We start from the raw sequence: 22,800 nt of genomic DNA on the forward strand, positions 1-22,800 counted from the left end.
GCATCAACAGATGGTGGAGACAGGGACAGCAGTGGATAGTCCTCGTCGGAGGGCGCAGGACTCTCCCAGCTCAGCTCAACTGCATGTGGGTCCTGTGCCTCTGGGGCCACCTAGAAAGAGAGCGGTGTTGGAACTCCAGGAACAAGTGCAGGAGTTTCTGGCAGGTTTTGCATCCAGGGTAACTGCGAGTGTGGAGAGGATGGAGGAGTCCATCTCTAACATGAGCAGTGCCTTTGTGGAGGCAATGGCACATGAACGAACCGCCACGTATAGGATGGCGAACTCCGTGGAAAGGCTGGCTACGGTCATGGAGGTAATAAGTCGCCAGAGTCAGGAAAACATGGTAAATGTTCAGAATAGAATGACATCTCTGGAGGAGCGATGGGCAGGAAGTGTGTCCAGCTGCAGCTCCTAGCGGACCGCATGGCGGCGCTGGAGCTGCGAATGGACTCACTCTGGAGCATACGCGATGCTGAGGATCTTGTGGATAGCACATTCAGTGAGTTGGTCACACCGCAGGTAAAGGCTAGCTCAGACAGTAAATGGGTGACCAAAAGGCAGGGTAAAGGCAGGAAGGTAGTGCAGGAGTCACCTGCGGTCATCTCCCTCCAAAACAGGTTTACCGTTTTGGGTACTGTTGGGGGAGATGACTTATCAGGGGAAGGCACCAGCAGCCAGGTTCAGGGCACCATGACTGGCTCTGCTGCACAGAAGGGCAGGAAAAAGAGGGATAGGGCTATAGTGATAGGGGATTCAATTGTAAGGGGGATAGACAGGAGTTTCTGTGGCCGAGACCGAGACTCCAAGATGGTATGTTGCCTCCCTGGTGCAAGGGTCAAGGATGTCTCGGAGCGGGTGCAGAGCATTCTGAAGGGGGAGGGGGATCAGCCAGTTGTCGTGGTACATGTAGGTACCAACGATGTAGGTAAAAAGAGGGAGGAGGTCCTACAAGCTGAATTTAGGGAGTTAGGAGCTAAATTGAAAAGTAGGACCTCAAAGGTAGTAATCTCTGGATTGCTACCAGTGCCACGAGCTAATAAGTTTAGAGAGAGTAAGATAGATAAGCTAAATACGTGGCTTGAGCAGTGGTGCAAGGGAGAGGGATTTAAATTCTTGAGGCATTGGAACCAGTTCTTGGGGAGGAGTGACCTGTACCAAGGGGACGGTCTACACCTGAACTGTGAGGGAGCCGATGTCCTCGGGGTAATATTTTCTAGGGCGGTTCGGGAGGATTTAAACTAATTTGGCAGGGGGATGGGAACCTAGGTAGTGGAAAAGAGGGAAGTCATATGAAGTCAGAAATAGATGGTAGAAAGGTGAGAAGCAATAAGCAAAGGAGAGAAACACAAAGGGCCAAACTAATTCATAATGAGAGTGTGAAAAAAGCAAGCCTGAAGGCTTTGTATCTTAATGCTAGAAGCATTAGGAACAAGGTGGATGAATTAGTTGTGGAAATAGAGGTAAACAAGTATGATTTGATTGGGATTACAGAAACGTGGCTGCAGGGTGGGCAAGGCTGGGAACTTAACATCCAGGGATATACAATATTTAGGAAGGATCGGCAAAAAGGTAGGGGAGGTGGGGTAGCATTGCTGGTAAAGGAGGGGATTAATGCAATGGAAAGGAAGGATATTAACTCGGATGAAACGGAATCTGTATGGGTAGAAATGAGAAATAGCAAGGGGAGGAAAACGTTAGTGGGTGTGATATATAGGCCTCCAAATAGTAATATGGAGGTGAGGGAAGGCATAAAAAGGGAAATTAGAGAAGCGTGCGATAAGAGCACAGCTGTCATCATGGGTGACTTTAATTTACATATTGATTGGACTACCCAAACTAGTAAAAATTCTGAGGAGGAGGAATTCCTGGAATGTTTTCGGGACGGTTATCTGGACCAATATGTCGAGGAGCCGACTCGAGATCAGGCCATTTTAGACTGGGTATTGTGCAATGAGAAGGGACTTATCAGCAATCTTCTTGTACGAGGCCCCTTGGGTCAGAGCGATCATAATATGATCGAGCTCTCAGTCGAGATGGAGAGTGAGGAAATTGAATCAGAGACTAAGGTCCAGAGCTTAAATAAAGGGAATTACGAGGGTATGAGACGGGAATTGGGTAAGATTGATTGGGTGGTGTTTCTGGGGGGATTGACAGTGGATAGACAATGGCAAGCATTCAAAGATAGAATGGAAGAATTCCAGAACATGTTTATACCGGTTTGGCACAAAAATAAACCTAAAAAGGTGACTCAACCGTGGATAACGAGGGAAATTAGGGACAGCATAAAATCAAAAAAAGGGCCTATCAACTGGCAAAAAAAAGCACCAGACCGGAAGATTGGGGGCAGTACAAGATACAGCAAAAGAGGACAAAGGGATTAATCAGGAAGGGGAAAATAGAATACGAAAGTAAACTTGCAGCAAACATAAAGACAGACTGCAAAAGCTTTTATCGGTATATCAGGAGGAAAAGACTGGTAAAATCCCAAGTCGGTCCCTTGCAGTCTGATTCGGGAGAACATATAATGGAGAATAAGGAAATGGCAGAACAATTAAACTCATACTTTGGTTCTGTATTCACAAAGGAGGACACGAATAACCTCCCAGGAATATCGGCAAACATAGGGACTAATGAGAGGGAGGAGCTGACAGAAATTAGTATATCTAGGGATATGGTGCTGGGTAAGTTGAGGGGACTGAAGGCCGACAAATCCCCGGGGCCTGATAAACTACATCCTAGGGTACTTAAGGAGGTGGCCCTGGAGATAGCAGATGCTCTAAGGATCATCTTCCGGAACTCCATTGACTCGGGAACAGTACCCGTGGATTGGAGGGTAGCTAATGTTACCCCAATATTTAAAAAGGGGGGTAGAGAGAAAGCAGGGAATTATAGACCAGTAAGCCTTACATCGGTTGTGGGCAGAATGCTAGAGTCCATTATTAAGGATAAAATAGCGGAGCACTTGACAAATGGGGAAAGGATCGGACAGAGTCAACATGGATTTACAAAGGGTAAATCGTGTTTGACTAATCTGCTGGAATTTTTTGAGGAAGTAACTGGTAAAATAGATGGGGGAGAGCCAGTGGATGTGGTGTACCTTGACTTCCAGAAAGCCTTCGATAAGGTTCCACACAAAAGATTATCATGCAAAATTAAGGCTCATGGGATTGGGGGCAAAGTATTAACGTGGATAGAGAACTGGCTGGCGGATAGAAAACAGAGAGTTGGAATAAACGGCTCGTTTTCGGAGTGGCAGGCAGTGACCAGCGGGGTGCCGCAAGGATCTGTCCTGGGACCCCAGCTGTTCACAATATATATAAATGATCTGGATCAGGGAATTGGATGCAATATTTCCAAATTCGCTGACGACACTAAACTAGGAGGAGGGGTGGGCTCTGATGAGGATGTCAGGAGGCTACAGTGCGATTTGGACAGGTTGGGGGAATGGGCGGATATGTGGCAGATGCACTATAATGTGGATAAATGCGAGGTTATCCACTTTGGGGGTAAAAACAGGAGGGTAGATTATTATCTAAATGGCAATAGATTGGGAGATGGGGAAGTGCAGAGGGACCTGGGTGTTCTTGTGCACCAGTCACTGAAGGAGAGCATGCAGGTGCAACAGGCGATTAAGAAGGCAAATGGTATGTTGGCCTTCATGTCAAGGGGGTTCGAGTATAGGAATAGGGATACCTTACTACAGCTGTACAAGGTGCTGGTGAGACCGCATCTGGAATATTGTGTACAGTTTTGGTCGCCCCATCTGCGGAAGGATGTTCTTGCCATGGAAAGAGTGCAACGGCGATTCACCAGGCTGATACCTGGAATGGTGGGAATGACCTACGAAGAGAGATTAAATAGTTTGGGCTTGTACTCACTGGAGTTTAGAAGATTGAGAGGGGATCTCATCGAAACATATAAAATTATGGCAGGCCTGGACAGGCTGAATTCAGAGAGAATGTTTCCAATGGCCGGGGAGCACAGAACCAGGGGCCACAGTCTAAAAATAGCGGGCAAATCATTTAAAACAGAGATGAGGAAGAATTTCTTCACTCAAAGAGTGGTGAGCCTGTGGAATTCCCTGCCACAGAGGGCTGCGAAGGCTAATTCAATAAATATTTTCAAGAGAGAATTGGATATATTTCTGAAGGCTAAGGGGATTAAGGGTTACGGAGAAAAGGCGGGGATGGGGTACTGAACTGGTAAGATCAGCTATGATCTCAGACGAAGATCAGCCATGATCTCATTGAATGGCGGAGCAGGCTCGAAGGGCCGAATGGCCTACTCCTGTTCCTATCTCTATGTTTCTATGTTTCTATTGAGCAGAGAGACCAGAGCTTCATGAACGTCCTTTTGTGGAGGACTGCCAGTGCAGCAAGGTGCTGTCCAGCACTTGCTAGCACTGAAGTGCAGCTGACCCATGAGATAGATGTTGGTGGCAGGCAACAAAGAAGTGTGGGCTCCTCTCCAAGTGCTCACACTCCCATGCCACTGCGGAGCCCTCAGTCAGAGCCCCACCAGAGTCCTCACCCAACTGAAATGGCCGTCTCAGCCCCTGCACAGCCGCAGGAGGAGCAGACAGTTGCCGAGCCCTCCCAGGCGCGCAAACCCAGAGGACGCCCACCAAAGGTGTCGAAGCAGGAGCAGCATGAAAGTGAGCAAGGCACCGCCACATCTGCTGAAGCCACAGGAGAATCGTCATGTAGAACCACACGTAGGAGAAAGATTAAGCACCTATAGTCACAAGGGGAGTCACTTGGGTGTTTTGATGCAAGACATTTTTAATATAATCATCGCCATTTCAATTGCAATAAAGAAATGGGATGGCAAACTTTCAAAGAGTTGGCGTATGTGTGCCCAGAAATGGAAGTGTCACAGTGAGGTACCAGGGCGCCTTTCATCTGTAATGATGGTGGTGAGAGTGATATGATCCCACAGGTTCTTGAACATTGTGTATGGTGTGTTAAGAAGGTGCCAGCCACATGTGTTTGCTTCGTCTACTTAAGTGAATCTGGCATAGATTACAGCATCACGGGCAGCAATGTGCTCACGTGCTGCTGGAACTAGCGCATCCACGTCCACAAGGTTTTCCTCCTCCTCCTCCTCATCTGAGGAGGCTGTGCGCTGAGCCACTTGTTCCTCAGGCAGCTGGAAGCCACGCTGCTGAGTGATGCTGTGCAGTGCACAGCAGACCATGATGATTCTGGAGACTCTGGCTGGTGAGTACGGTAGTACGCCAACTGATCTGTCAAGGCATCTGAATCGCATTTTGAGCAAGCCGATGGTTTGCTCGATGATGGCTCTGGTGGAAATGTGGCTCACATTGTAGCACTCCTCAGCTTCGTTTGATGTCCACGTCAACGGTGTCATTAGCCACGTCTTCAGGGGATGGCCCTTGTCTCTAAGTAGCCATCGGAAGGTTGTGTTGGCGGATTGAAGAGTGGAGGCACAGCAGACTGCCACAGGATGAGTCATAGCAACTGCCAGGGTAATTTGCGCAAACATGCATAATGTTCTTCCTGTGGTTGCACACCAGTTGGACGTTAAGGGAGTGGAAGCCCTTGCAGTTCACAAATACAGCTGGGTTGTGATGGGGTGCCCTAGTGGCCACATGTGTGCAATCTACGATGCCCTGCACCCTTGGCAAGCCTGCCATCTTTGCAAAGCCAACCGCACGTGCGGTTACACTTGCTTCATCTGTGGAGAAGTGGATGTAATTGTGCGCCTTTGCAAAGAGGGCATCAGTAACCTGGGAGATGCTGCTGATGTCTGCTGATGATCCCTGGGAGGACCCTGAAGCAAAAAATTTGAGGGTGGTGGTGGCTTTGACAGCCACTGGTAAGGGGTGACCACCCACTCCTCGGGGCTCCAGGTGTTGTTGCAGCATTGCGCAGATGTCAGCGACTACCTCCCGCGAAAGCCTCAGCCTCCTTTGGCACTGCTGCTCAGTCATGTTGAGGAAGCTCATCCTCGGCCTGTAAACCCTGTGTTGGGGGTATCTCCTGCGGCAGCATGCAGTCCTGCGCTGATGCCCTCTGCCCTATGTAGCATCAGGTGGGTGAGGAGGAGGTTGGCGCTCCTGCTGTTGTGCCTGGTTCTGCTGCTTCCATGGCTGCTGTTCCTCCGAACCTGAGGACCAGGATGACAGGGTATAAATGGTTCCCATTCCGCTGGTAGATATGTCAGTTGAGGACTAGAAGTTATACGCACTCATCAATGTGGGGAGAAAGTTTTCCCAGGAGGTCACAGTGGAGATGGATCTCAGCTTTACCACTTACAAGCTCAGTAGACTTGCAAAAAGTGTTCCAACACCTGAAAAAACAAAGAGCTGTCAGCTCTAAGTTAGTCACGTTAGAGCTCCGTTTTTATGCTGGATATTGCTGAACCTGGCACACTCAGCTGGTGTGGTTTGGGAATGGCAATGAACACGCTGAAAATGTACAAAAATTGAAATACCCTGTTAAAATTGGCTTATCCAGGCAGTTAACAAGCTGTTAGCTGTCTTAAGGGCTTTTCCCGCCACTTGGTGGCGGGTCTGATCGGGACTGCCAGAGCCGGCACTTGGTAAAGTAGTGTGGAGGCGGGTTGACAGCGGAATTGCAACCCGCCGTCAATCAAAAAGATTTTAATCTCTGACCCATCTCCAAACCTGCCCTCTGAGTACTGATAAAATCGCGGCCTTTGTGTCCTTCTCACAGCTTACTTTCCCACTTAGCTTTGTATCAACAACAAACTTGGATACATTACACTCAGCCCCTCCATCTAAGTCATCAATATAGATTGTAAATAACTGAGGCCCAAGCACTGATCCTTGTGGCATCCCACTAGTAACAGCCTGTCAACCTGAAAATTACTTGTTTATTTCTACAGTTTTCTGTCTTCTAACCAATCCTCTATCCATGCTAACATATTACTACCAACTTCATGAGCCCTTATCTTGTGTAACAACGTTTCATGTGGCACCTTATCGAATGCCTTTTGATAATCCAAATATACTACATCCACTGGTTCCCCTTTATCTACTCTGCTAGTTACATCCTTAAAAAACTTCAATAGGTAAATCAATTATGATTTCCCTTTCATAAAACCATGCTGACTCTGCCTAATCATATTATGATTTTCAGTGCCCTGTTACCACTTTCTTAATAATGGATTCCAGCATTTTCCTGATGACTGATATCAGGCTAACTGGCCTGTATTTTCCTGTTTTCTCTCTGCCTGCTTTCTTGAATAGTGGTATTACATTTGCTACCTTCTAATCCACTGGGACAGTTCCAGAATCTAGGGAATTTTGCAAGATCACAACCAATGCATCCATTATCTCTGCAGCCACCTCTTTTAGAACCCTAGGATATAGGCCATTCAGTCCAGGGGATTTGTTGGCTTTTAGTCCCATTAATTTCTCTAGTACTTATTGTTTACTAATATTACTCACTTTAATTCCTCGCTCTCAGCAGGCACTTCATTCCCCACTATATCTAGTATGTTTTTGTGTCGTTTCCCTGGTGTCCTGGCCAATATTTATTCCCTCAACCAACATCAGTAAAAACAAATGATCTGGTCATTATCATATTGCTGTTTGTGGGACCTTGCTGTGTGCAAATTGAGTGCCATGTTTCCTACATTGCAACAGTGACTACACTTCAAGGCAAAATGCTGAGGATACTGGAAATCTGAAATAAGAGAACAGAAAATGCTGGAATGTTAACTTTGTCTCTCGCTACAAAGATGCTGCCTGACCTGCTGAGTATTTCCAGCATTTTCTGTTTTTTTTATTTCAAAAGTACTTCATTGGTTGTGTACACTTTGGGACATCCTGAGGTTGTGAAAGGCACTATGTAAATGCAAATATTTCTTTCTTTAATATGCTTGTACGATATTCCTGCAGCATTATTTTTATGCAGGCTTTAACTACTTTAAAATAAACAACATTTCTACCAATTAATTTGTGAAACGTTGTGTTATGGAACCATAGAACACTTTTGATGTTAAATCTACTTCCCAAACTAAATTTAAATGCGACATAATTGCAGTAAAATCTTCTGTGTGGATTGAGGAATTGTGGGGACATGGAGTATTTTGTCTCGTTTTCACAGAAGAGTGATAGTGGAAATGAAACGGTACAAGAGGAGGTGCAGCAATTAGATAAAAGAAAGTATGTGCAGAAATAAGAGGTAAACATTTTGGGAGGAGCATGAATAGAGGAAACATACACTAAATGTATATTTAGTGAAGAGTACAGAGACTTAGAGGTTCAGATACACAAATCATTAAAAGTAAGACAAGTCAATAAAGGTGTAAATTGGGTGTATGGGATCCTACATTTGAGGTATAAATGTAAAGAAGTAATGTTAAAACTATAAAAATTAGTTGTTATGCTGTAGTGAGAATAGTATGTCCAGTTTTGGACCCCTTATTTTAACATAAGACATAGGAGCAGGAGTAGGTCATTCGGCCCTTCGAACCTGCTCTGCCATTCAGTAAGATCATGGCTGATCTTCTACCAGAACTCCAGCTTCCCTCACTATCCCCATATCCCTTGATTTCCTTAGTATTCAAAAGTCTATTGATCTCTGTCTTGAATGTGTTCAACGACTGAGTAGCATGGCAAAGGTACTTGAGAGATCCACTAAGACGATAGCAGATGAGGAGAGATTCGAGAAACCGGGATCTTTTTACTAAAACAGAGAAGAATGAGAAAATCTGATACAGGTATTCAAAATTCGAAAGAGGTTTTGAGAAGGTAAAAAGGGAAAAGCTTTTCACTGGTCGGTGAATCAGTAACTGGAGCGCATAAATTCAAGATCAGCAAAAGAACAACCCGGATTTTTGGTTTAGGCAGAGGGTTGTTCGATCATGGAAAGTCCTACTAGAAACAGTGGTGAAAACATAATTCATTATAGCTTTTAAAAAGGAAGTGGATACATATTTGAGAAATAAACATTTAAAATGGTATAGGAAAAGGGTAAAGGAATGGGACTAAATTGATAACTATTTCAAATAGCCAATGCAAACTTGATGGGCTAAATGGACATCTTCTGTTTTGTAAAATTTTATGATTCTAAAAAGCACTTAATAAAATTGAAGGATTAAACTCATAATTCAAATTATGCAAATATTAACCCTTTAGGTTGTCCAGTCTAGTTTTGGGAATGTAAAGTTGAGGCTAACCCCCAAAAGGGTGTTTATGTTGACAGAATATTTTTTGATTAGATCTAAAGTATCTGAGTAACTTCACTGTGAAATAATGTATCCATTCAAACTACTTTCAATCATATAACATGCACAAACAGCACGAAGCATAGTTGTTTAAGAAATTCACACACCATACATAAATATTATTAAAAATCTCATGCTGATTAAATATAGAATATCCCACAGAGAAGAAGAAAATTTGACTAACATACGTGAATGAGATCTGACTTGTGATCCATATTGAGTGGCATATAAATTATAATTTAATTTTACCTACAAGTAGTACAAAAATAAACACTTTAAATGTTTTAATACATCAGAACACTCTAATTAACAAAAAATCATGTGCAAGAAATTATGATGCTAACTCAACAAAATCAGCGTCATTTCCTGGTGATCCAGATCGTCATCTTTGTTTAAAATTTAACAGTGGATGAGTGGAGAGGGAAAGGGTGCAGGAGGTCTTTTATTATAGTTATATAAAAAACACTTTAACCAACGAGATAGAGGAAAGGGTATTCTACTCATTTCAAGGTTGAAGTATGTTGTCAAGTAATATAGTTGAAATGTAAATTGCATCTCACTCTCGGTATATAATGATGTTTGCATCTCGCCCTCGGTATATAACTGAGGTTTGCACCTCGCCCTCAGTATATAATGATGTTTGCACCTCGCCCTCGGTATATAACTGAGGTTTGCACCTCGCCCTCGGTATATAACTGAGGTTTGCACCTCGCCCTCGGTATATAATGACGTTTGCACCTCGCCCTCGGTATATAACTGAGGTTTGCACCTCGCCCTCGGTATATAATGACGTTTGCACCTCGCCCTCGGTATATAACTGACGTTTGCACCTCGCCCTCGGTATATAATGACGTTTGCACCTCGCCCTCGGTAATAACTGAGGTTTGCACCTCGCCCTCGGTATATAACTGAGGTTTGCACCTCGCCCTCGGTAATAACTGAGGTTTGCACCTCGCCCTCGGTATATAACTGAGGTTTGCGCCTTGCCTTCGGTATATAACTGAGGTTTGCACCTCGCCCTCGGTATATAATGATGTTTGCACCTCACCCTCGGTATATAACTGAGGTTTGCACCTCGCCCTCGGTATATAATGACGTTTGCGTAGGACATTTAATAGTATCATTGGGTGACTATTTGAAAATCCTCTACTTGCCAGATCTGTTAATTCTCATTGTGACATACACAAAACATTTAAAACAATGGGATTGTTTTTCCCCCAACATGGACGATTCCATGGTTATCTAGGAGAACCCCAACAGTACCAATATCCTTACAGTGCTTTAAGTTTTGTCACTAGTGGCTTCTCCACAGAAACAGCCTCACTAGAGATTACAAAAACTCAGAATACTGCATTCCACAACTCTATACAGGGACACTATATAGTCTAGTTACAAGCTATGCTGGGAAGTGTAAGTACCGATTACTAAAATCTATTTAAGCAATAATCTCCAATTATACAAGGCATATAAGTAGCTTTCTGGCCAATCAAAGTATAGAGGAAGTTTATTATGAACAACAGTGCAATAAAAGGCTAGGTTTTGATTAACCATAAATGTGTTTATAAAGAACCTGCTTCTGATTTTGCTACATATCGGCCTCGGGTGACTATCTGTGTGGAGTTTGCACATTCTCCCCGTGTTTGCGTGGGTTTCCTCCGGGTGCTCCGGTTTCCTCCCACAGTCCAAAGATGTGCGGGTTAGGTTGATTGGCTATGATAAATTGACCCTTAGTGTTAGGGGGATTAAATACGTGGGGTTACGGGGATAGGGTGGGATATGTGTTGGTGTAGGGGTTACGGGGATCAGATGGGATATGTGTCGGTGCAGGCTCGATGGGCCGAAATGGCCTCTATCTGCACTGTGGGGTTTCTGTGATCTGTGATATAGCACACAGAGCTAGACTTCAAAGTTTACTACTTCTGTACATTTTATTTGGAACTGTAAGTATTAAATGAAAATATTCCTCATCATCATTTTGTTGCACTGCATTGCAACTATCTATAATATAAAAATCTATTTGACATCTTCCATAAATTTATTAACTTTTATGTAGCTAGACTCCAAACCCACAGCAACGTGGTTGATGCTTAACTGCCCTCTGAAATGGCCTTGGAGTCACTCAGTTGTATCAAACCGCTACAAAGAAGTACAATAAGAATCAAACCAGATGGACCACTTGGCTTTGTCTTCGGCATAGGATTCGGACATGACAAAGGCATACCCAGCCCAGTCGACCCTGCAAAGTCATCCTCACCAACATCTGGGGAATTGTGCCAAATTTGGGAGAGTTGTCCCACAGATTAGTCAAGCAACAGCCTAACATAGTCATACTCACTGAATCTATAAGCCAACGTCCCAGACTCCTCCATCACTGTCGCTGGGTATGTCCTGTCCCACCGGCAGGACAGACCCACCAGAGGTGGCAGTACGGTGAGGAGAGAGTGGCCTTGGAGTCTTCAACTTAGGCTCCGGACCCCATGAAGTTTCATGCCATCAAGTCAAAAATGGTCAAGGAAACCACCTGCTGATACCAGCTACCACCTTCCCTCAGCTGATGAATCAGTAATCCTCCATGCTGAACACCACTTGGAAGAATCACTAAGGGTAGCAAGGGCACAGAATGTACTCTGGGTGGGGGACTTCAGTGTCCATCACCAAGAGTGGCTCGGTAGCACCACTACTGACCGAGCTGGCTGAGTCCTGAAGGACATAGCTGTAAGACTGGGACTACAGCAGGTGGTGAGAGAACCAACACAAAGGAAATACATACATAACCTCATCCTCACCAATCTACCTGTCACAGATGCATCTGTCCATGACAGTATGATAGGAGTGACTACCGCACAGTCATTGTGGAGACAAAAGTCCCATCTTCACACTGAGGAATCCCGCCAACATGTGGTGCGTCACTAACACTGTGCTAAATGGATAGATTATGAATAGACCTAGCAGCTCATAACTGGGCATCCATGAGGCGCTGTGGGCCATCAGAGGCAGGAGAATTGTATTCCACTGCAATATGTAACCTAATGACACGACATACCCCTCACTCTACCATTACCATCATGCCAGGCAACCAACCCTGGTTTAATGAGAAGTGTAGAAGAGCATGCCAGGAGTAACACCAGGCATACCTGGAAATGAGGTGCCAACCTGGTGAAGCAACAACACAGGATTACATGCATGCTAAACAGCGGAAGCAGCATGTTGTAGACAGAGCTAAGCGATCCCACAATCAACAGATCAGGTCAAAGCTCTGCAATCCAGCCACATCCAGTCACGAATGGTGGTGAACAATTAAACAACTAACGGGAGGAGGAGGCGCCACGAGCATCCCCATCACCAATGAAGGTGGAGCCCAGCACGGCAAAAGTGCCATGTGGATGATCCATCTCAACCACCTCCTGAGATCACCACCATCACAGAAGACAGTCTTCAGCCGATTTGATTCACTCCACGATATCAAAAAACAGCCAAGCACACTGGATACAGCAAAGACGAAGGGCCCAACAACATCCCGGCTTTAATGCTGAAGGCCTGTGCTCCAGAACTAGCTGTGCCTCCAGCCAAGCTCTTCCAGTAAGCTTTACAGCATTGGCATCTACCTGATAAAGTGGAAAATTGCCCAGGTATGTCCTGTTCACAAAAAGCAGGACAAATCCAATCCGGCCAATTACTGCCCCATCAGCCTACTCTCAATCTGCAGCAAAGCGACAGAAGGTATCGTTGACAGTACTATCAAACGGCAGCTATTCACCGTTAACCTGCTCACAGATGCTCAGACGGATCTCATTACAGCCTTGGTCCAAACATGGACACAAAAGCTAAATTCCAGGAAGTGGGGTGAGAGTGACTGCCCTTCACATCAAGGCAGCATTTGACTGAGTGTGGCACAAAGGAGTCCTTGTAATACTGAAGTCAATGGAGGTTGGGGGAAAAACACTCCAGTGGCTGGAGTCATAATTAGAACAAAGAAAGATGTTTGTGTTTGCTGGATGCCAATCAGCTCAGCCCCAGGACATCACTGCAGGAGTTCCTCAGGGTAGTGTCCTAGGCACAACCATCGTGAGCTGCTTCATCAATGACCTTCCCTCAATCATAAGGTCAGATGTGGGGATGTTCACCAATGATTGCACAATGTTCTGTTCTATTCTATTCTCAATTCATCAGATAATGAAGCAGTCCATGCCAGCATGCTGCAAGACCTGGACAAAAATCAAGGCTTGGGCTAATAAGTGGCAAGTAACATTTGTGCCACCCAAGTGCCAGGCTTTGACTATCTCCAACAAGAGAGAGTCTAACAACCTCCACTTGACATTCAATGGCATTACCGTCATCGAATCCCCTACCAACATCCTGGGGGTCACCATTGACCAGAAACTTAACTGGACCAGCCATATAAATACTGTGGCTACAAGAGCAGGTCAGAGGCTAGGTATTCTGCAGCGAGTGTCTCACCTGCTGACTCCCCAAAGCCTTTCCACCACCTACAAGGCACAAGTCAAGAATGTGGTGGAATACCCTCCACTTGCCTTAATGAGTGCAGCTCCAACACTCAAGAAGCTCAACACCATCTAGGAGAAAGTTGTCCACTTGATTGGCACCCCATCCATCACCTTAAACATTCACTCCCTACACGACGCACTGTGGCTGCAGTGTGCACCATCTACAAGATGCACTGCAGCAACTCGCCAAGGCTTCTTCGGCAGCACCTCCCAAACCCACGACCTCTACCACCTAGAAGGACGAGGGCAGCAGGCGCATGGAAACACCACCACCTCCAAGTCACACACCATCCTGACTTGGACGTATATCACCATTCCTTCATTGTTGCTGGGTCAAAATCCTGCAAATACCCTACTTAACAGCACTTCACCACACAGACTGCAGCGGTTCAAGAAGATGGCTCACCACCACCCTCTCAAGAGCAATTAGGGATGGGCAATAAATACTGACCTTGCCAGCAACATCCACATCCCGTGAATGAATAAATTAAAAAAGATAAAAGTAAGCACAGTACATGCTAATTTTGAAAACACTCTGACGAGGATATTGGTAGCATTCATGAAAGAAGTAAACTTATTGTGGGTAGAGTCTAATTTTGATTGACAGATGGTTTTCCCGAGTCAGAAAAAGTGTTAAAATTGGCCAAATATAAAATAAGAAACATTGGATCGGACTGATGAGTGTGTTAGAATTGTTCCTTTTTTGAAAAAATATGAGGGGGAAGGCTATAACTCAAAAGCTGTTTAATAAAATGAGAACATTAAACTTTTGCTTTTTCCCTCATTTCTTTGAAACAATAGTTTTTAAAGAAATATTTTGCCTATTTGTGGTGGTGCTATTTATAGTTTGATTCATTTTTGTATCTGAAAGTTATGTCAAAAATGTTATTGATCACAAAGAAGAAGTCATCATAATACATTCTGGAAGAGTGACAGAAATTGTGTATGTGGCTGGTTATTAGTTTGTAAAGCATAATTAAATTGCATAACTAATATAAAAATGAGTACTGTCAAACCTGTTAGTCACCTGAACCTTATGTTGTGACTGAGCATCATGAAAAATCCTTTTACGGAAACTATGCCCGACTGGAATTACAACGCAATATCAAATTATCAACATAATAATCTGCAAAGATAATAAGATGATTACACAACATAAAAATTAATGTCCTTGTAAAAGTCACAGTCATGTGATGTTATGTTACGCATTTTCTCAGACTGTTTGTCACATCGGTTTACTATTTTTTTTATTCATTCACAGGATGTGGACATCACTGGCAAGGCAAGCATTTATTGCCCATCCTTAATTGCCCTTGAGAAGGTGGTGGTAAGGCACCTTCTTGAACCATTACAATGCTGTTAGGTAGGGAGTTCCAGGATTTTTACCCAGCGACAATGAAGGATCAGCAATATATTTCCATGTCAGGATGGTGTGATTTGGAGGGGAACTTGCAGGTGATGGTGTTTCCAAGCACCTGTTGCCCTTGTCCTTCTAGGTGATAGAGATCGCGAGTTGCTGTCAAAGAAGCCTTGGCGCGTTGCTGTAGTGCCTCTTGTAGCCACGGTACGCCTGTGACAGAGGGAGTGAATGTTTAAGGTGGTAGATGGGGTGCCAATCAAGCAGGCTGCTCTCTCCAGGATGGCGTTGAGCTTCTTCAGTGTTATTGGAGCTGCACGCAACCAGGCAAGTGGAGAGTATTCCATCACACTCCTCACTTGTGCCTTGTAGATGGTGGAAAGGCTTTGGGGAGTCAGGAGGTGAGCCACTTGCCACAGAATACCCAGCCTCTGACCTGCTCTTGTGGCCACAGTATTTCTGTGGCTAGTCCAGTTAAGTTTCTGGTCAATTGCGACCCCCAGGCTGTTGATGGGGGATTCGACGATGGCAACATCTTTGAGTGTCATGGGGAGCTGGTTAGACTTTCTCTTGTTGGAGTTGGTGATTGCCTGGCACTTGTTACATGAATGTTAGCTGCCACTTATCAGCCTAAGCCTGAATGTTGTCCAGGTCTTGCTGTGTGCTGGCACGGACTGCTTTGTTATATGAGGAGTTGCAAATAGAACTGAAAACTGCAATCATCAGTGAACATCCCACTTTTGATCTTATGATGGTTGGAAGGTCATTGATGAAGCAGCTGAAGATGGTTGGGCCTAGGACACTGCCCTGAGGAACTCCTGCAGCGATGTCCTGGGGCTGAAATGATTGGCCTCCAACAACCACAACCAGCTTCCTTCCAGCTAGATATGACTCGAGCCAGTGGAGAGTTTTCCCACTGATTCCCATTGACTTCAATTTTACTAGGGCTCCTTGATGCCACATTCAGTCAAATGCTGCCTTGATGTCACATCAGCAGAGCATGGCTTAAAAATTAGATTGCGCCAGGAATTGGGACACAATCCTGGTGCAACGCTCACTGCACGTGCCTAATGAGGCCGGTGGCACAACCACGACAAATGGGTTCGCCGGCCTCACAAGGATAGCAGTGGTGTGCTGCGGGCATCACTCGAAATCCCGGAGGCAGCTCGCTGGCCGCAGAGAACAAGGTGAGTCCAGCATGCTCGGATGCCAGCCTAACTCCTCAGGTGAGTCCGGGTTGGGGGGGGGGTATGAACTCCTGCTCCTCCTTTGCTCCACATTAAGAGAAGGAAAACAAATTGAAACTTACCTTTTGGTTGGCAGCCTCCAGCAGTCCCTTTATTGACTGCTGCTTTGGTTGCTGTGCATCTGAAAAAAACTGACTGCAGCATGCATGGTCAGTCGCGAATGAACAGGCGTTAGGCCCTCATATGTTTCAGATGGACACTGTAACCAATATGGCATGCAGCGCATGTCCGGCACGGAATGGACATGTGCACTCCGCAGGCCATATTGTTCCTGCAGCGCCAGTTATCTGCCTGAGAAACAGGCGCTGTGCCATCTAATTTCTAGGTCCATATGTACTAGAAAACACACAGATTATGGCCCAGAAATTTGGGTTGGAGGCTTCCCGCGGGTGTAAGCCCCCGACCTGCACTTACCTAGCGCGCCAGCCGTTGAGCTGTGGGCCCGCGTGGGATTCCGATCCTGGGCCTGCTCCAACTGCCGGCGCGCAGTGCTTGCATATCCCAGGGGCACAGTTAGTTCGATGCGTCCCCTGGGATCACATCGTCCATGGAGAGCCAATGGTAGCAGGGAATGCTTCATTCATAAGTTTGACAGGAAGAGCTGGCAAACCTACAAATACTATAAGCCCCAAAACATCACTAAAACTTCAAATAATTTTTTTTTAAATCACATTTTTAAAATAACTATAAATTACATGAAATAACTATTTTAAACAATAATTTAAATTTTTGAAAAAATTAATTACATTTTCTAACGGCTAAAAATAAACTTAACCTTTCTTTAAAGTATTTAAAAATAATAAACCTGTGGAAAAAATATTTTAATTTTAATTAATTCACCACTTAACTTGTTAAAAGCCGGCCTTGCGCCTGCTTTTTAAAAGTGTAACTGCTGGAGACTTACCCTCCCGGAGAACCCTGCAAAAAAAATGTAAGTTCGATGCGCACGCGCTGCCTCTCCGGCGCACGCGTTCCACCTGTCAACCCCTTCTTGGTAAGGCATTTAGGAGGTGTATCTAGTTCAGAGTTTGTTTTGAGCCAGTATACATACACACACACACACACACACACGTATTTGCAATATTCACATGCAAACAGAATGCATATTCATCAGTCTCTACCATCCACTTGATTAAAAATCCAGCACACATTTAAAAACTTGATTTTGTTTATTTAAATTATATCATTAGCGGTAAAAGCAGTGTTCTAAGTACATAACATGAAATAGTAAAACTTTAACAGAGTCAAAGACCGTGCTTTCTTTTCTTGGCTCACAAAGCACTCATCAATTTTACTGTAGTGTAAACAGGAGCAACGTTACAAATTGATATTGATGGGTCACAAGTGCTGATTTACTGAAGCCCATAACACAATGGGCATCATCTCCTAATAAAATACAGCAGGAAGTAGGTTGACCTTTTGCTGAACCACGTTACCTTCTGCTGAAAGCTGAATTTTACATTATTCTATTTAGACACATGATGCTCAATTATGTGCATCTATGTAATGTGACTAAGTATGCATGCAAAAACAAGAGTTGGGATGCTTACTGCAGAAAAATCTTTGTCTAGACAGGGGAGCGGTGTTTATAATGCAAAGTGCACTTGATAAAGCTGCAGCAGGATGAAAGCTAAGTGCAACCAGGGCAACAGAGCACGAAGACACAAAGAAAACTTTATTTCCCTGACAGTTAATGTCAGTGATAATAGAGTACTGTGCATAGTTCTGATCTCCATATTATAAAAAGGATATAGAGGCACTAGTGAAGGTGCAAAAAGATTTACAAGGATACCAGAACTGAGAGCTTATACTTATCAGGAAAGATTGAACATTTCTTTTCTCCAGAAACCATCCAAAGATGTGCGAGTTAGGTTGATTGGCTATGATAAATTGACCCTTAGTGTTAGGGGGATTAAATACGTGGGGTTACGGGGATAGGGTGGGATATGTGTCGGTGCAGGCTCGATGGGCCGAAATGGCCTCTATCTGCACTGTGGGGTTTCTGTGATTCTGTGACTTCTGTGAAACCTGATGGCTGAGGGGTGACCTATAGAGGCATTTAAGACTATGAAAGTGTTTGATAGGTGTTGTGTCTCCTTGTGTTCTTATTACTATATATAATTGATGCGCTATCAATTACTCATAAAAGACGGAGAGTTAGGAGAGTAACTAAAAGGCTTTTATTAACAAAGAACAGAGCATGCCTCTCGTGGTTGACTGGTTTCCAAGAAGGCAGGGGGCTGCAGAGCAGTCACCTTTATACCTGGGCATGTGGGTGGAGCCAGGGGCGGAGCCAGCTGAGGCATGCATAGATACAACAGTGTGCAACAACAACAACAACGGTGAACAACAATAACAGTGGTTTACCACATTCACCCCTTGTTTAAAATTGAGTCCAGTGGGGTGAAGTGTACTAAAGGTTCGTGTAAGTAAGTCTATCAGGTGGCCTTGTATGCCGTCCTGATCGTCGTGGTGGCGGCGGTGATGGTGCAGCATCCAACGTTGAATCTGGCGTCTCATTGAGTGGTTGGGTGGTCAATGACGGGTCCTGGGGCTGCGGCATGCCGTCTACAGGGGTTGGGTTGTGGGTAGTGGTGGATGGCAATGGTAGTGTTTCAGGGGCACCCGAAGGTGCGAGGTCTCGTATGGAGACTGTGTCCTCCCGCCCGTCCGGGTACGCCACGTAAGCATACTGGGGGTTGGCGTGGAGGAGGCTCACCCTCTCGACCAGGGGGTCTGTTTTATGGGACCTCACGTGCTTCCGCAGTAGGACGGGTCCTGGAGACGTCAGCCATGTCGGTAGCGAGGTCCCCGATGTGGACTTCCTGGGGAAAGTGAACATTTTTTCATGGGGGGTGGCATTGGTGGCCGTACAAAGCAGTGACTGAATGGAGTGGAGCGCCGCAGAGAGGACCTCCTGCCAGCGAGAGGTCGGAAGGCCCTTAGATTTTAAGTTTAAGAGGACGGCCTTCCAAACCGTCGCGTTCTCTCTTTCCACCTGGCCGTTCCCCCGGGGGTTGTAGCTGGTGGTTCTGCTTGTAGCAATACCTCTCGTGGGCAGGTACTGACGGAGTTCGTCGCTCATAAAGGATGAGCCCCGGTCGCTATGGATATAGCTAGGGAAGCCGAACAAGGCGAAAAGGTCATTCAGACCTTTAATGACCGTGGTACTGGTTATGTCTGGGCAAGGGATGGCAAACGGGAAACGGGAGTACTCATCAATTATGTTGAGGAAGTACACGTTGCGGTCAGAGGAGGGGAGGGGCCCTTTAAAATCGACGCTCAGGCGCTCGAAGGGGCGAGTGGCCTTGATCAGGCTTGCTCTGTCTGGCCTATAAAAATGCGGTTTGCACTCGGCACAGATTTGGCAGTTCCTGGTCATGGTCCTGACCTCCTCGATGGAGTAGGGCAGGTTACGGGATTTGATGAAATGGAAGAACCTGGTGACCCCCGGGTGGCAGAGGTCATTGTGGAAGGTCTGCAGTCTATCAACCTGCGCGTTGGCGCATGTACCACGTGATAGGGCATCTGGGGGCTCATTGAGTTTCCCGGGCCGGTACAAGATATCGTAATTGTAGGTGGAGAGTTCAATTCTCCACCTCAAGATCTTGTCGTTCTTGATTTTGCCCCTCTGCTTATTGTTAAACATAAAAGCTACTGAACGCTGGTCAGTGAGCAGGGTAAATCGTTTTCCGGCCAGGTAATGCCTCCAATGTCGCACCGCTTCCACAATGGCCTGGGCCTCCTTTTCGACAGAGGAGTGTCGAATCTCGGGGCCCTGGATGGTCCTTGAGAAAAAGGCCACGGGTCTCCCCGCCTGGTTAAGGGTTGCAGCTAGGGCGAAGTCGGATGCGTCGCTCTCCACTTGGAAAGGGATGGACTCATCTACTGCGTGCATTGTGGCCTTCGCAATATCTCTTTTTATGAGAGTGAAGGCTGCACATGCCTCTGCTGTCAGGGGGAAGGAGGTGGACTTGATGAGGGGTCTGGCTTTGTCCGCATAGTTGGGCACCCACTGAGCATAGTAAGAGAAAAACCCTAGGCATCCCTTCAGTGCTTTTTGGCAGTGGGGGAGGGGGAGCTCCATAAGGGGGCGCATTCTGTCGGGGTCGGGGCCGATGACTCCGTTCTCCACTACGCAGCCAAGAATGGCGAGGCGCGTGGTGCGAAACATACATTTGTCCTTGTTGTATGTTAGATTCAGCCGCTGGGCCGTACGGAGGAATTTCTCTAGGTTAACGTCATGGTCCTGCTGGTCATGGCCGCAGATGGTGATGTTGTCTAGATAGGGGAAGGTGGCCTGCAGCGCGTTCTGGTCAACCATTCAGTCCATCTCCCTTTGGAAGACCGAAACCCCGTTGGTGACGCCGAAGGGGACTCGGAGGAAGTGGTAGAGATGACCGTCAGCTTCAAAAGCTGTGTACTGGCGGTCCTCAGCCCTGATGGGGAGCTGGTGGTATGCCGACTTCAGATCAATCGTCGAGAACACCCGGTATTGTGCTATCTGATTGACCATGTCAGATATGCGGGGGAGTGGGTATGCATCTAACTGGGTGTAGCGATTGATCATCTGGCTGTAGTCAATAACTAGGCGCTGTTTTTCGCCAGTCTTCACTACCACCACTTGTGCTCGCCATGGGCTAGTGCTACCCTCAATAATCCCTTCCTTCAGGAGTCTTGCTACTTCGGATTTAATGAAGCTCCTATCCCCGGCACTGTACCGCCTGCTTTTGGTAGCGATGGGCTTACAGTTGCGGGTGAGGTTAGCGAACAAGGGGGGGGGAGACTTTAAGCGTGGAGAGGCTGCAAATGGTGCGCGGCGGGCAATTTAAAAGCTGCTGGCTGTGGACTGTGAGTGGGGGGAGGGGTCCACCGTACGCTAATGTGACACTTTTAAGGTGGCACTGAAAATCCAACCCCAGTAGAACGGCAGCGCAGAGATGGGGCAGGACAAGAAGTTTAAAAGTTTTGTATTCTGTGCCCCTTACTGAAAGGGTCACTACACAGTAGCCACCGACGTCTGCTGAATGGGATTTGGAAGCCATAGAGATCCGATGGCGCGTTGGCAGGACCGGGAGAGAGTAACTGTGCACCGTGTCGGGGTGGATAAAGCTCTCCGTGCTCCCGCTGTCGAAAAGGCAGGTAGTGGCGCGGCCGTTTACCGTAATGTCCATCATGGACCTGGACAGTTGGTGAGGGAGAGATTGGTCCAGCGTCACGGAGGCCAGCGTATGGTCGAGCGAGTCGCTGTGGTCGTCAGACGAGGCGGTGGTTGAGTCCGGGTCACCCGCGATTGGCGTTGGCGGCGTCCAAGATGGCGGACAAAATGGCTGCGCCCATGATCCCGATCCCCACGCGGCTGGAGGTGTCCAAGATGGCGGACAAGATGGCTGCCCCCACGGTTCACATGCGGCGCTGCTGGCGTTAGCGGTTTTACCTTTGCAGGCGCTGACGTAGTGTCCTTTCTTCCCACAGCCAGAGCAGGTAGCGTTTTTCGCCAGGCAGCGTGCTCTGGGGTGTTTTGTCTGGCCACAAAAGTAACATTTCGGGCCCTTGGACATCACTGCAGCAGTTGGTGCCAGGGGTGGCGGTCCCATGACCCAAGGTTGCGGTGTCCACGGTGCGGAGCGGTTAGGGGAGAATGCGTCCATATTCCGGTGGGCCGCGTCTAGCAAGAGCACGAGGGACACTGCCTTCTTCAGGTTGATTTCGCCCTTCTCCAGCAGTCTCTGCCGGGAGTAGTCGGACTTGAGGCCCGCAACGAAAACATCTCGGATAAGTCCCTCCGTGTGTGTCGCGGCCGATACCTCTTTACAATCGCAGGCTCGGCCGAGTATCTGTAGTGCCCGTAGGAATGCCTCCACCGATTCCCCGGACTGCTGTTTGCGGGATCTCAGGAGGTGTCTGGCATAAACCATATTTACCGGGCGTGTGTATTGTCCTTTTAGCAGATCGATAGCCGCCGCGTAGGTAGTCGCGTCCTGGATGAGCGTGTAGACTTGGTGGCCCACCTTGGAGGCCAGGATTTTTAGTTTGTTTCCATCTAGTGTCACGGCTGAGGCTTCCAGGTAAGCTTCGAAGCAACACAGCCATTGTGCGAACTTGGTAGACGAACCCGCCTCTTGAGGGTCTAGGTCCAGGCATGTTGGTCTGAGGGCATGCAGCAGCGCCTGCTGCTCAGCGTTTGGTGCCGTCCTTTGCTGCAGCGCCTGCTGCTCAGCGTTTGGTGCCGACATTTTGTTTTTGTTAATAAAATTGATGCGCTATCAATTACTCATAAAAGACGGAGAGTTAGGAGAGTAACTAAAAGGCTTTTATTAACAAAGAACAGAGCATGCCTCTCGTGGTTGACTGGTTTCCAAGAAGGCAGGGGGCTGCAGAGCAGTCACCTTTATACCTGGGCATGTGGGTGGAGCCAGGGGCAGAGCCAGCTGAGGCATGCATAGATACAACAGTGTGCAACAACAACAAC

This window comes from Somniosus microcephalus, chromosome 14, assembly GCF_052327205.1.
Source record: "Somniosus microcephalus isolate GS21.2 chromosome 14, FLI_Smic_1.0, whole genome shotgun sequence".
In the NCBI taxonomy this organism is placed as follows: Eukaryota; Metazoa; Chordata; class Chondrichthyes; order Squaliformes; family Somniosidae; genus Somniosus; species Somniosus microcephalus.